A 13,786-nucleotide genomic window follows, 5' to 3' on the forward strand; every position below is an offset into this window, starting at 1 on the left:
TGGCTAACTATTTCACTGTTGACATAGCATTCTATCAAAATATACGCATATCGACTTACTCATCACGATCATGTTTGTATTATTACACAAGTTGATAAGTCGATAAGAGACACTTCTGTATTTTTTAAATCAACACACTTTGTATACTTTTAATTATCTTTTATTTGCATTCATTAAACGAGGATTCATGGAAATTTGAAATCATATTATCTTATACTTTGTGCTTTCATGCATATCGTTATTCGATCTTTTAAATATTTGTTTGACTTTTATAGGTATTCGCTACGGTATATTCTATCAATACATTTATTCTGACAGTTTGTCCTGGTATTAAGGGGATTTAAAAAATTTATGTGTTTAATATTACAACTGAAACTAGTAAACCTGGAACAGAGCGTTGCCAGGCGCGACAAAAAATTCACTGATCTTGCTACATTTTATCGTCTTCTTTCATCAATGATACTCTTCACAAATCACGTACATCGTAACGATCTACTAACCTAATATTGTCACATGCAAAGAAAATGTAGCGATGCTATATATTGATCCAGACGATGAAATGTAACAGTGTACGTAAAAACGGCGCTGTTTCACGTTTACTAGTAACATACATAAATTCATTAACGTTGCACAAATGTCCCCAGCGTTTACGATAACGAGGTTAAGGAAATCAAATAATAATAACATATTCATTTTACAGGCAGACATATTGATTATCTCCTCCCTGTAGAGACTACACCATGATATGGTTGAAGGCGTACGATCGATAGCTCAATAAAATCGATATTCACCTGTTTACATTCAAAATTATTTCTGAGATGGTAGGGTGGTACTTCCTGACCCCACGAGTTCTAATATTCTAAGGTCTCCACTTTCATTTTTTAATACAAAGCTGAATTGATCTAAAACTAAATTGATGGTTTCATTAGTGATTTTTGATCTGTACAATTACACAACACTCACTGTAATCCCCATTGTGCGAATCATGAGCCTCGTGTGTAGTTTGCCTTTGTGATTTTCCATAACTGCTTCCTGGCTTTTTAGTTTGTCTGATCAAGGATTATGTTTTTTTTCCTGATTAAATCTCTTTGAATGAATGACATACCAAATGACGTTAAAGCTTTTTTGTAAACATTCACATATGCGGGAGATAACACATCCCCAAGCCTTTAATAGGGAGAAGTTATTCCACTCACGTTCCTGATACTTCTACATGTATTGACGTGTCAAACTGATACCCCCACATTGGTTATTCGTCCTCCCATAATGATATCAGTTCTTCATGACCTTACCGCCCCCCCCCCCCACCCCCGGGTGTTACATGTTAGCACATCATAATTTCAATCTTGCGTTCGATCATCATCAGCAATCCACACATTATCTTCTTGCGAATTTTGCCATAAACAATATGGTAGCTACCATATTATGCCTAAATGACTGAGTCATTATCACTACTATCACCACTACATTGCTTTCATAACGAGATAAACCTCTAGGAGCCGTCAGTCACAAACTTGCTAGTAAGACGTCGGCTTAGAAGTACTGTTGCTTCATATCAGCCAGAATTGTAAGTACTGTTAAAGTATACCGTACCAGGCGTCACAGGTATAGTGACCAGTTTAGGATGTTAACGGCAGAGAGAATATGGCCAGTTTGCAATTATGAAGAATGGCCAGCTTACACCACGGGAATGACCAGTTTACGACAGAATCGAATGTGATCAGTTTACGATGGAGATTGACACTGTTTTACGACAGAATGTGACTGGTTTATGACGGAAAATGGCCAGCTTACGACAGAATATGACCAGTTTACGACATACGACAGAAAATGGCCGTTTTACGGTGGGAAATTATCAAAGAGGTGGATATGTGTAATAAATCAATTGACATTGATGGTTAACTTCTTGTTTGCCGTAGCGTTAAAAGACTGGACTGAATTAACAGGGGGGGCGGTGCATTCTGGGGGTGGGTCACTATTTTTTGTGCAGTGGATTCGGGGGGGGGGGGGGTCACAACTTTTGGATTGGATTCCATCCGTCTGTCCGGATCCTTTTCGTGGAGATGCCAGGACCTATTTTTTTCAAACTTGGTACAGGGGCAACATACTATGGCATACACATGCACGTCAATTTGTTTTATGATACGATCCAATATGGCCGCCTAGCAGCCATTTTGTTTCCGAATTTTCCCTGTACAAAGCCATAACTCAGACATGCTTGAACAGATCTCATTCAAAGTTGGTATTAGCACAGTGTTCTATGATATACATGTGCATATCCATTTTTGTCGCGATACAATCCGATATGGCTGCCTTTCAGCCATTTTGTTGGTGCAGGTTTCATGTTCCTTAAAACCCAATCATAGCGGGGACTATGTCATTCTGAATGACTTGTTATGCATGTTACATGTCTTGATAGTCAATGATAATAATATGCAATAAAAGGCAAGCTTTTAATACAAAATATAGATGTATAAATTCAAACAATGGACATTTTATTGGTTACATGACCATGAGTTTCGAACCATATCTAAACTAGAACATTGTCTATACCTAAAATGTTTTCTTTGCTTACAAATTGTCCCTAGAGGAAATGGAGGAGTCCACTACTGCATACCACAAAGGGAATCTCACTACCAACAGTGCAACATCTGAAATCTGGTAAACTTCAAAAACAATGCCAAATTAAGTGATTTGTCAATTTCCTTTAGAGTATATGTATAAACTGAACACCTCTCTAAACCAAACAACATTTAATGATTTGAATGAGAGACAGGCTTTACACTAAAATACATACAGTAAAACTTGTCTAAATCGAACCATGTCTAAACTAGTCTAAGAACACTGTCTATACCTGAATGGTTTATCTGTTTTAATAAAATTGTAAAAGGTTCTATGTATAAACTGTACACATTTCATACATATTACAGACATTTTTTTCAGCTACTACCCTCATGTCACTGTCACTGTCTCCTTATCACACTCAACATCCTTTTCATAATCATCATTACTATCACAGCACTCTGGATCCATATCATCCTCGTCATCAGCAAGCCCTTGGCTATCTCCTTTTAGCAAAATGGTTTCTTTTTAATGTTATTGAATTTTGGGCAATTAATAGGACATAAACAACAAAACTATGTTGACAAACTGTTGAATTATCTGTCTCAGAGTCCAGTGTACAGAAGAAATTTGTTATAATAGGTAGAGGCAATGTTTGAGGACTAGAATCAGACAGAATTGTGGGACATCTCATGTGCTGCATGTCATTTATCCAGAGACTGTCAATATCCAGTCAGCTATTACAACAATAGTTCAGAGCAGCACAACTTTGTACTTCAGAATCTATTTCTGTATGAAAAGAGCTCTAAGCCAAGTCAAGAGATTGTGCTTAAAGCTCTTTTATATTTTTTTAGTTGTATACATGTGTAATTGTTGTAGGGTACAGTGTAGTAATAATATCTGTATTTCATTGTATTTGAACATGGGGGGGGTCTCTTTTTTCATGCATGGTAAAGGGGGTGGGTCAGAATTTTTTGTGCAAATTGTCTATTTTTGATGTATTGGATTTTTGAAAAGCACCGCCCTCTGTTAATTCTGTCCAGTCCCTAACTTGAACTTGACCTTAAATTTGTTAGCTTATGACCTAAACTAGATTTGATAATGTTCACACCCCAGCCCACCATAGCTCACCCCCTCCCCCATACACACCCACACATACTTATGACTCAGAGACTATGTGGGGGCTGAAGTCTCCCTTGTGTTGCTGTTATTGCAAATTTTAACATTTCATCAGATGAGTATTTAGATATACTTAGAGGAAAGTGTTGATATACTGTATTCTCGTGTACAAGATCGATACTGTCAAAAAAAACCAAGAAGTAATAGAGGTAGAGATTTCTTGATAGTACCATATTGATTTCCCCATGTACAATTTCATGCAGATCAAAACATCTTGAAAGGTGATTATTTTTTACTGGTATTGCTAGCGCTTGTTATGCATCTTCATAGATTTTCAGCAATTAAAAGCCTATACTAGACATATCTTGCTTTGCAAACCGAACTGTGATGTTAGCCATATACAATATAAATGCTAAGCTCTTTTCAGTTTAAAGATGAGACTGAATTTATCTTAGCTGCATCTCTTTATGCTTGAAATGTCACTTTCACCAATCCTGCGTCACGTGATCTATCTGATGTAGTTAAGCACATTTGCAAATCTGGCTCAGCAGAGGCCTGCTGTACACAGAACAAAGCATCACGAAAGATAGACAGAGTTAGAACTGTTATAGCTCTTTAACCCTTGCCCACACAATGTTGAGGCAAAAGTTCCATCATGCCTCGCCCCAGATCTGCCAATCTTTATAAGATCTTACAACGATTTTGGAAATTTCTTGTCAGGCAGGATTAGGTGCAAATAACCTTTCTGGCTCCCCCAAGCATGACATATGAAATAGACCTCAGCTTTATTCCCCTTTAAAGTGGACATAGGGATGAGAATGAGGTATTTATTTTGGATTTTTAATTGATAAAACAATTTTACTGTGCTTTTACACTTGAAAAAACAACGTGAAATAACATATATCACGTCCTTGTTTGAAACTCAATAAATTGCAAAACTTTACAAAAACATCTGTAAAATGTACTACAATAACAAACCTTTTACCCTCTTGGCATTTTTTTTTCAATTCATTGAGTTACAAACAAGGACTTCGTATATGTTATTTCACATCGTTTTGTCAAGTAGAAAAACATAGTAAAGTTATTTTATAAATTATTAAAATTCAAAAATAAATATCTAATTCTAATCTATACGACCACTTCATTGAAATAGATGCAAATAACCGTCGTAGGGCAGGGTACACGTCAGTATTGTTTTATATCAAATGGGCGGATATCAGACATTCTTCGCAAGGGATGAAAATATTCGATAACGTGCTTTTATGAGTAAACAATATGATCACCCACGCAGTGATCATCCCCTTGTCTAAGAGATCATGTGCAGAATATCGTTTGCATCGAGCTAACAAGACACGTGCGTAAAACAACATGCAAAATCCTGTAAAATGAAATGAAATGAAATGAAATGAAATGAAATGAAATGAAATGAAATGAAATGAAATGAAATGAAATGAAATGAAATATAAATACAAAACAATAAAATAGAAACGTCTAAGAAATTGAATAGAAACTATTAGAATAGAATAGAATAGAATAGAATAGAATAGAATAGAATAGAATAGAATAGAATTGAAACATCCGAGTAGAATAGAAACGAATACAATACAATACAATACAATACAATACAATACAATACAATACAATACAATACAATACAATACAATACAATACAATACAATACAATACAATACAACGCAATGCAATACAACGCAATACAACACAATACAACACAATACAATACAATACAATACAATACAATACAATACAATACAATACAATACAATACAATACAATACAATACAATACAATACAATACAATACAATACAATACAAAGATCTAGGAATGGTTCCAAAATATCTGACAATGACGAACAGATAGGAAGACAGCAAAATACCCTGGACTTTGAATGGAGATCTATTTTGATAGTTCGTTCGTCTTTACAACTTTTTCACAGGAAAACTATAATTCCCAATAATATCCAAAGGTTTTCAGAAAGAACAGATTGTTTCATTTCAATTATGTATTAACAGATAATCAAATGTGACTACTACATCAAACATCATTTCCTTTCCTATTTACCCAATTTACATCCTTTGTGAGCCTAAAGTTTAATTTATATGATGAGAATAAAAATAGTCAATGTAAATGTAATTAGACAAGTTAATTATGCCGTCATCAAATCATTCCAAACGACGCATAAAGCCAATTAAAAAGTAAGATTAGTTCTTAGACTAAAACAATAGATAGTATCAACTTGTATAATGATTTTATAATCTAATGTACTTAATTCGGAATCCGAAGAAGTATGGATATGGGTAATTAATGAACTAATCTTCATCGTGATATAGTATCATCACAAGCCTCATTATGATATAAATTCATATCATAATTACAGAATTTCATTACAGAAATATGAACAATTAATTCATAATTACGGTATCATGATAAAAGGTGTAGTCCTAGTTTTAATCTAAATTTTGTTGACGACGTACCATAACTTAGTGCACTACCATTCTCGCAAGCCAGAGCACGTATTTCTGCTGAATCAACGAGATATGTGGTGCGTCGTAGACGGTGTCGTAAAAGAGTATGTGGTTTATTACGACGAGATGTGTAGCTAGCACGTCTCTGCGTCATTTTTGCTGTTAATTCTGTCACTGGCAATGCTGAGGAAACAACTACAGGGGTAGAAATTGCCATACACTAACTCTTAGTCCACTGGCTTCGCTGAATCCCTTTACATTAGCTTATTTAGACGAAGTAAGTGCAGAATACGTCTCTTTTTATGATGTACTCTCACTGATTTATACATAATAGTGCTTAAACTATTCACAGCATCGCCACGACCCCGACTCTCATATAATCATTGCGAGTATATCATAAAAGTGAATTGCAGGGTCATTTTCTGAATCACAGTTCCTGTTACTTCGTCTTAGCCAACATAAAGTAAAAGAATGACTATGAATAGAAACCATTTAACTAAGACTACAGCAGTATAAACTCTAAGAAGCCAATCATTTTATACTAGCTTGGAACGTTTTAGTTGGTTAGTTAGTTTGTTTTTGTTTGGTTCTTGTTTGGTTGGGGGGGGGGGCATTTTGTAAAATCGCACTTGAAATGGGGTCACTTTGGCCAGTAGGCTTCAAATTGTGGGAACGGTTTATTTTTTAAAACATCTCTGCAAGTTATTTTATCATAAATTTATGTTGTCTACTTGGTACATTTTGGACTTATTACAATGTAAATTGAAAATACAGACACACAATTAGACATCCACAGGCACATTACAGGATAAGACTGTAAAAGGCCCTACGCAGATCCTGTAACAAACAAGTTCTGTTAAATGGGTTGTTGCAATGTTGTGTAGTTAGTGCGTTTACAAACATATGATAACATTGGACCTGTGATACACCTGAATATGCATCCATAGGCATGTACATATAGTTACTGTTGCATGTAGAAAAGATAGACCCTGCCACATGCTTGTATACACATCACTGCATCAGCAGTGTACCTACAGCAATGTATAGTCAATGTATATACAGATACTGTCGCATGTAGTATAGACAGACCGTGTGACACGCCTGTATACACAGTGTACCTACAACTGCAATGTACTAGTATACAGTAGCCACACCTTTGTTTACAGGCCTGTGGCTACAGCTTTGTACCATCCTTGCTTACACATACATGTACCATAGGACTGTTACAGGGTCAACACTTCTGTAATCAATAATCCTTCTCAAAATAACATGGTCACGCTGAGAAAACGAGATATCTATGTAAGTGATACACATGTTATGAGCATTACTATAGTGTCCTGCTGTCTTTATTTCTCTCAGTAAGACAGTTGTCAAATCTGAAAAAATGTCGTATAATGGTTGTTTGTGTCCTGCACCGTGTATAAATGTATTAAATAAAACCCTGCGGTTATCACCAAACTATGTCAAGTTCTGTGCTCTATTTTCCAAGCTTCGGTTCAATATTTTTTTTCTTTTTGATGGAGTATGCCGTTGTCATGTGTGTAAAAAAGACTGGTTGTCTTTTGTAGGTGCAGCCAACGAAACAGTTCATGCAAACAGCTGTTTATGTACATGATTTTCCAGCGGGATGAGATATTTTATATAGGGAGGTGGGAGGTGAAAATCAAGTAGTATTTCAGTGGGCAAAATTTGTACTTCAGCTGAGTAGGTGAGGAGCATGGAATTTCCGTCGGACAGGTAATCACAATGCGGGCAGTTTTTGAGCGTTGTTTAATTTAGAACAGTGGAATTCAAGGTAATATTCAGAGGGATTCATTGTTGTCTTATGGCAATAGATTAATGTAATGACGAATGTAAATACCTTGTTTTAAAAGAAGATGAAGTGGAATGATAGGGAGGGGAAGGGAGAAGTGTGACAATATATGAGAAGGGGAGAAGACAGAGAGACAGAGAAAGAGAAAGAGACGGACAGACAGACAGACAGACAGACAGACAGACAGACAGACAGACAGACAGACAGACAGACCTAAACAATATTCCTAGGCTTTGGGAAGTAAACTTGACTTTAACAGTATTGATAATCGAAAGTGAATGACAATACAAGTTGTTTCTGCGTTTATTTCACTTAGACTTCAGCTTTTCAATTATTCCAAATATTAAAGGTGAAAGTGATCACGATCCACGGGAAAGTTAACGAAACTTCAGTTTCAACCACCTGGGATCACCAAGATCAAACTATCATCCGGCTTATTGAGTCGCTGGGAGGACCAAGCTTGATTAGCAAAACCTATCGAAGTGTATGTTCATTACATAGTCCATACAATCTATACACGAGGGGGTACTTGCTACAAATATCGAGTCTCCTGATAACATTCTTGTTAAGATCATTCCTAAGGCATTGGCATTCTCAATGGTTTAAAGGCCCAGCTGTAGATATTTTTGGTTCAGAACTACACAAATAATGTAATCCTAATACAGATAACATGTATGCGAAAATCTGGGATTGAAACATTGGTCTTTAATATTTGTCTAGATCGTAAGTGGAATCTTAGCACATCTACTTTTGGTGTTTGCTGCAAAGGTGTTACAACAGTTGATTGGTTTGCTGAACGATGGTTCACTGCTGCAGAGCTAAGAAACAATACAAATTAGACATTGAAAAGAATGTTGACAACACACAAAGTGGACCACTTTCGACATGTCAGCCTCAGCTCTTCTTGAAAGTTGTATCTTAACGCGAAATGTGACTTGGAAATGAATTCTTGTAGCTTTTTCTGTTACTTTGTTCAAGAAAACTCCAGCCTGTTCCTAGTTCCCAGAAGACATCAAAGGTCATCATACAAACCAATATGGCCGCCGAGTACTGTGTAATCTCTGTGGGAAAATACAAGGTGGTTGATTTCTTTGAAACCCTCACATTTCTCGAGGACCAAACATAACCTTCCACAGGGTTCTCCTTCAAACCAGTGCTGGATCCTCATCAATATTCATGATCTAATTAATATGCATGAGCTTAGTTTTCACATACCACAGTCGCCATACCGTACTGGAGGTGTTAACGAGTTGCCATGCTTCCATATTGCAAAGTTTGGATACATTATATATGAGAACTTTAACTTTCATTGAAATTATATCCCAGAGGTGCATTCTGTCTTACTCTATACACTTTTTGCAAACCAGAATTACTCACAACCAGAACATAAGACGTGTTGTAATACCATAGACAGTGTAGAAATCTCTCCAGTGTCTATTCTTGATCGATAATTAAAGGCCTATTTGATAAGTGCTATAATTAAATTCGAATTTAATATTTCTTTTATTAACAGGGAACCCCACTCCATGAAATCAAGACATATTCATAAACTATAGATACTGGAGAGTAGTTTCATGACTTTGCATCACCTACAATTATTTGCAATTTCAGAGTAAGATGAAGTTGATCTTGTGTCTTTTAGATAGGGTGTCTTTGCTATGAGCCATTGCATCATGGAGTCAGCTTAAATAATATATTCATGGTTGCACAATGAATATTCATGAGTGATGTTTTACACTGAAGGGAATTGGCACGCTTGATTTATGAATGTTCATGATCACCTATTACATGCCTTTCCTTGAGTTGCGTTCCCCTTTAAAGTTGCAAACGTTATAGATAATGATGTTAGAAAAACAATCACCAACGTTTAGATTTTTAATCTTTAACATTAATATGTTTGTAGATGAGTAAATCGGCCCTAGTTTATTTACATACTGACAACAATCTAGTCGTATACATAGTACCATCAACAAACAACATTATAAAGGGGTGAATTGAGCTAATGAGAAAGATAGGCCTGTTTTTGCGAAGGTTTCACCAACAACAAAATAGTGGAAGATATGTAAATGTTTAAAAGATTGGGTCATAAACGAATAGAAAATTGTAGGTATATATAAATAATATAGTAATTTCCGTAAAATGAAAACATATTACGAGTAGCATGATTTGTCCATTATTACTGGTATTAAATTCAAACAGGATGTGGTTTTACTGTCAGAAACACAGAAATGACAAAATTTGGGTAAAAAGCATATCGCCTTCTTTACCGGTGCATTTCCAAATGTAAGCATGTTGGCCCAATTATGAGACAAACTAGATAAAAAAAAACCTCGAGGTGAAATCCTTCAAGTCTATGATTTGAGTGCTTATACTAAAAGTAGAAAACATGTCCGACTGTACGTGAAGGCCTTCATGTCACTTTTTACATCATTACCGTATATTCCCTATTGCGACAACTGCTCATATGTATTAAACAAAGCCAATTCGGTAGACTTTGTTGTCCTCTAAGACTATATTGATGACGTGCTGTTCGTGTTTAACGGAAAACGTCAAAATATGAAACCAAGATAACTGAGTGTAGTGTCGAAATGGTCTTTTGGATAAATTCAGACATAACAAATGAGTGAAAGAGTAATACAGACTGTGTCAGTTTATTGTGTTTTGTCTCATGTAAACGTTCATCTAAATGTTAACGTCATCTTATACGAAACATGGGTACCGTTTCCATAAGAACAGATATGTATTGATCAAGAATATGATCATACATATAGTATACCGTCTAAGAAGAATGAAAAGAAAGAAAGAAAGAAAGAAAGAAAGAAAGAAAGAAAGAAAGAAAGAAAGAAAGAAAGAAAGAAAGAAAGAAAGAAAGAAAGAAAGAAAGAAAGAAAAGAGATGGCTGGCTGACTGATTGGATGGATGGATGGATGGATGGATGGATGGATGGATGGATGGATGGATGGAAGGACGGACAGACAGAGACAGACAGACAGACAGACAGACAGACAGACAGACAGACAAACGGACCGACGGACGGACAGCAGACAGAGGATGCGAAAGAGAGATTGAGAGAAAGAGAGGGAACGGAAAAAAGGGTCAGGTTGGGGTAAGGAAGTCACTTATTACAGTCAAATGCTACCATTTATTTATTTATTTATTTATTTATTTATTTATTTATTTATTTATCTCATGGTAATGGTTTGCAATCTGAGTATTAAAATTCTTCAAATGCTTGTTTTTAATGCCAAGTGAAATATCAAATGACAAGGAGTTCCAAATAGAATAAATTCTGTTAAAAATACAAGATCTAAACTTCTCAGTTTTAAAATAAGGAACCTTCATTGTTCGGATGTCGGTGTGCTTAAAAGAAATACAAGTATATATATACGTTGACATCACATTTACCATTCAAACCTTTTTTAATCAATAAACTTGACATCAATCAATTTCCTTCTCTAAGAAAGTGGAAGCAGATCGAAGCTCAGAAGACGATGTTTATATGTGATATGATCACTACTATCATTGCCTAAGATATATTTCGTTGCACGTCTCTGAACCCCTTCGAAGTGCATCAACAGAGTTTTGGTTGGAACACTCCAAGATTTGTTGCATATTCTAAAATACTGCGAAGTAAAGTTATGTATAATAAGCGCCTTGCCAAACAGGGAATGCTGTGCCCACAAACCATTCCAAGCATTCGATTTGCCTTAGAGACAACAGTTTGTATGTTTTGGGACCAAGAGAAGTTTGAACTAACAATGACTCCCAAATCTTTCATTGTCTCAACCCGATCAATCTTATTGTTTCCCAGAAAATCGTTAAAGTTGATTTCTTTTTAACGCTTTCTTGTTACATTTAGGAGTTTACACCTTGAAACATTAAATTGCATTCCCAAGTATCATTCCACTGACACAGACTGTCGAGATCTTTTTTGCAATAAACAATCCGAAATGTTCTTAATATTACGCATGCATTTGGCATCGTCAGGGAACAGTGTCACTGTGCTATTGCCATTTACACAATCATGGAGGTCGTTATGTACATTAGAAATATAAATGGGCATAAAATATATCCCTAATGAACTCCCGAAATTACACCACTCCAGTTTGAAAACGACCAAATCGACTGCAACACGTTGTTTGTGACTGGATAGGTATTCAGAAATCCAGGAAATTACCATGAATACCAAAATGTGTTAATTTGAGAGTCAAACAATCATGTGGTCAAAGGCCTTTGCAAAATCTAAATACAAAATGTCGTCTTGACCAGAATTATCGATCACTTGACCTACAGCTACAGTATGAAATAAAAAAAACTGAGCTTGGTATTGGTTGAACGCCCTTTCACAAACCCGTGTTGCACTTTACATAGTACAGGTTCAATTACATCATAGATTTGATTATCAATACAACGTTCTAATTACCAATACCTTGCTACAAATGCAGAGTAAGGACACCTGGCGGTAGTTTTTAATGTTATCTTTGTCAACTGGCCTATGCACCAGTACACTATTACTTATTACTTATTAGCTGATTTCCATTCGTTGGGTAAGGTAGCCATTCATAAGACTTGTTATACAGATCACAAAGAGATAGCGCTAGTTCATCACAACACTGAATTCTATCCAATTTATTAAGTACAGATTTGACTTCGACAATCGAAATGTGAATGTCACATTCACTTGCGTGTTTACAATTAAGAGTATCGCGTAACATTCTATTGGTGGACTTAGGAGTAAACACAGACTGAGTTAAAATGTTCACTAAACAGAGAAGCCTTTCACTTAGGCAGATTTCTGGTTAAGATAGACGGCACTGGGAATACCTTTCGATCCACTTTACGATTTAACAAAGCCTTAAAAACATGTTGGCCACATTGCAATTGTGTCACCAATGTTGTTTACATAGTTATTATATTTGAAAGTACGAATATTCTTGAATGAGTTTCGAAACTTCCTAAATTTAGCCTAAGTCAGAACTGAGTCCCATTTCTTGGCTTTTTTAATTGCAGTCTGCACTTTGTTACTTAGGTGCTTTACTACAGGAAAGTCACGTTCGTGTGTACTCATTGTTTGAATTTCAAAGATACTGTTAGAATGTATGCTTGATAATGAGTTTGTCCTTGTCGTTGTAATCTGTTTATAAATGACATCAGTCATGAAGAGTTCATATTATCTTGTGTGTTATGCCGACTATTTACAACTGACATAAACTCAAGGACAAGGTCTAGTTTCCTATCCTAGAGATATTGTAGATATATACCAGATTTAAACTGAATGCCTACCATAAGGGCAACGTCGTTAGATTTTCGCTCTTACACACAATAATTGTTGGAATGCAACAGAACATATGTGATTAGTTATGTTTCAAGTATGTACTAAATTATATTGAATTTGAAGTATATATTTTTAAGATGTAGCCTAATCACTGAAAATCATTGATTATGCAAATTAGTCATTAATATTCATGGCATGTTTAACTAAATCTCACCAGTTCTAGCCATTATCCTAAAAAATATGTACACCAAATTTGAATTGAGCGAGCCGTTGTCTGAGAAAACGATGAGACAGACAGACAGACGGACGGACAGACAGACAGACAGACAGACAGACAGACAGACAGACAGACAGAGTTTTCATCCTTAAAATATAACCTTCCCCTACAAAAGGTAAAAACACAAGAACAAGGCTGTTCACTGTTAAACAGACATATGACGTATAGATTGATTCGTCTGGTTCCATATTTTGACAGGCGAAGATCTCTATTACTTTACGAAATTATCTTCTTTGTCTTTGGATTTCAAGGTATA

This window comes from Glandiceps talaboti, chromosome 16 (genome assembly GCF_964340395.1).
Source record: "Glandiceps talaboti chromosome 16, keGlaTala1.1, whole genome shotgun sequence".
NCBI classification, from domain to species: Eukaryota; Metazoa; Hemichordata; class Enteropneusta; family Spengelidae; genus Glandiceps; species Glandiceps talaboti.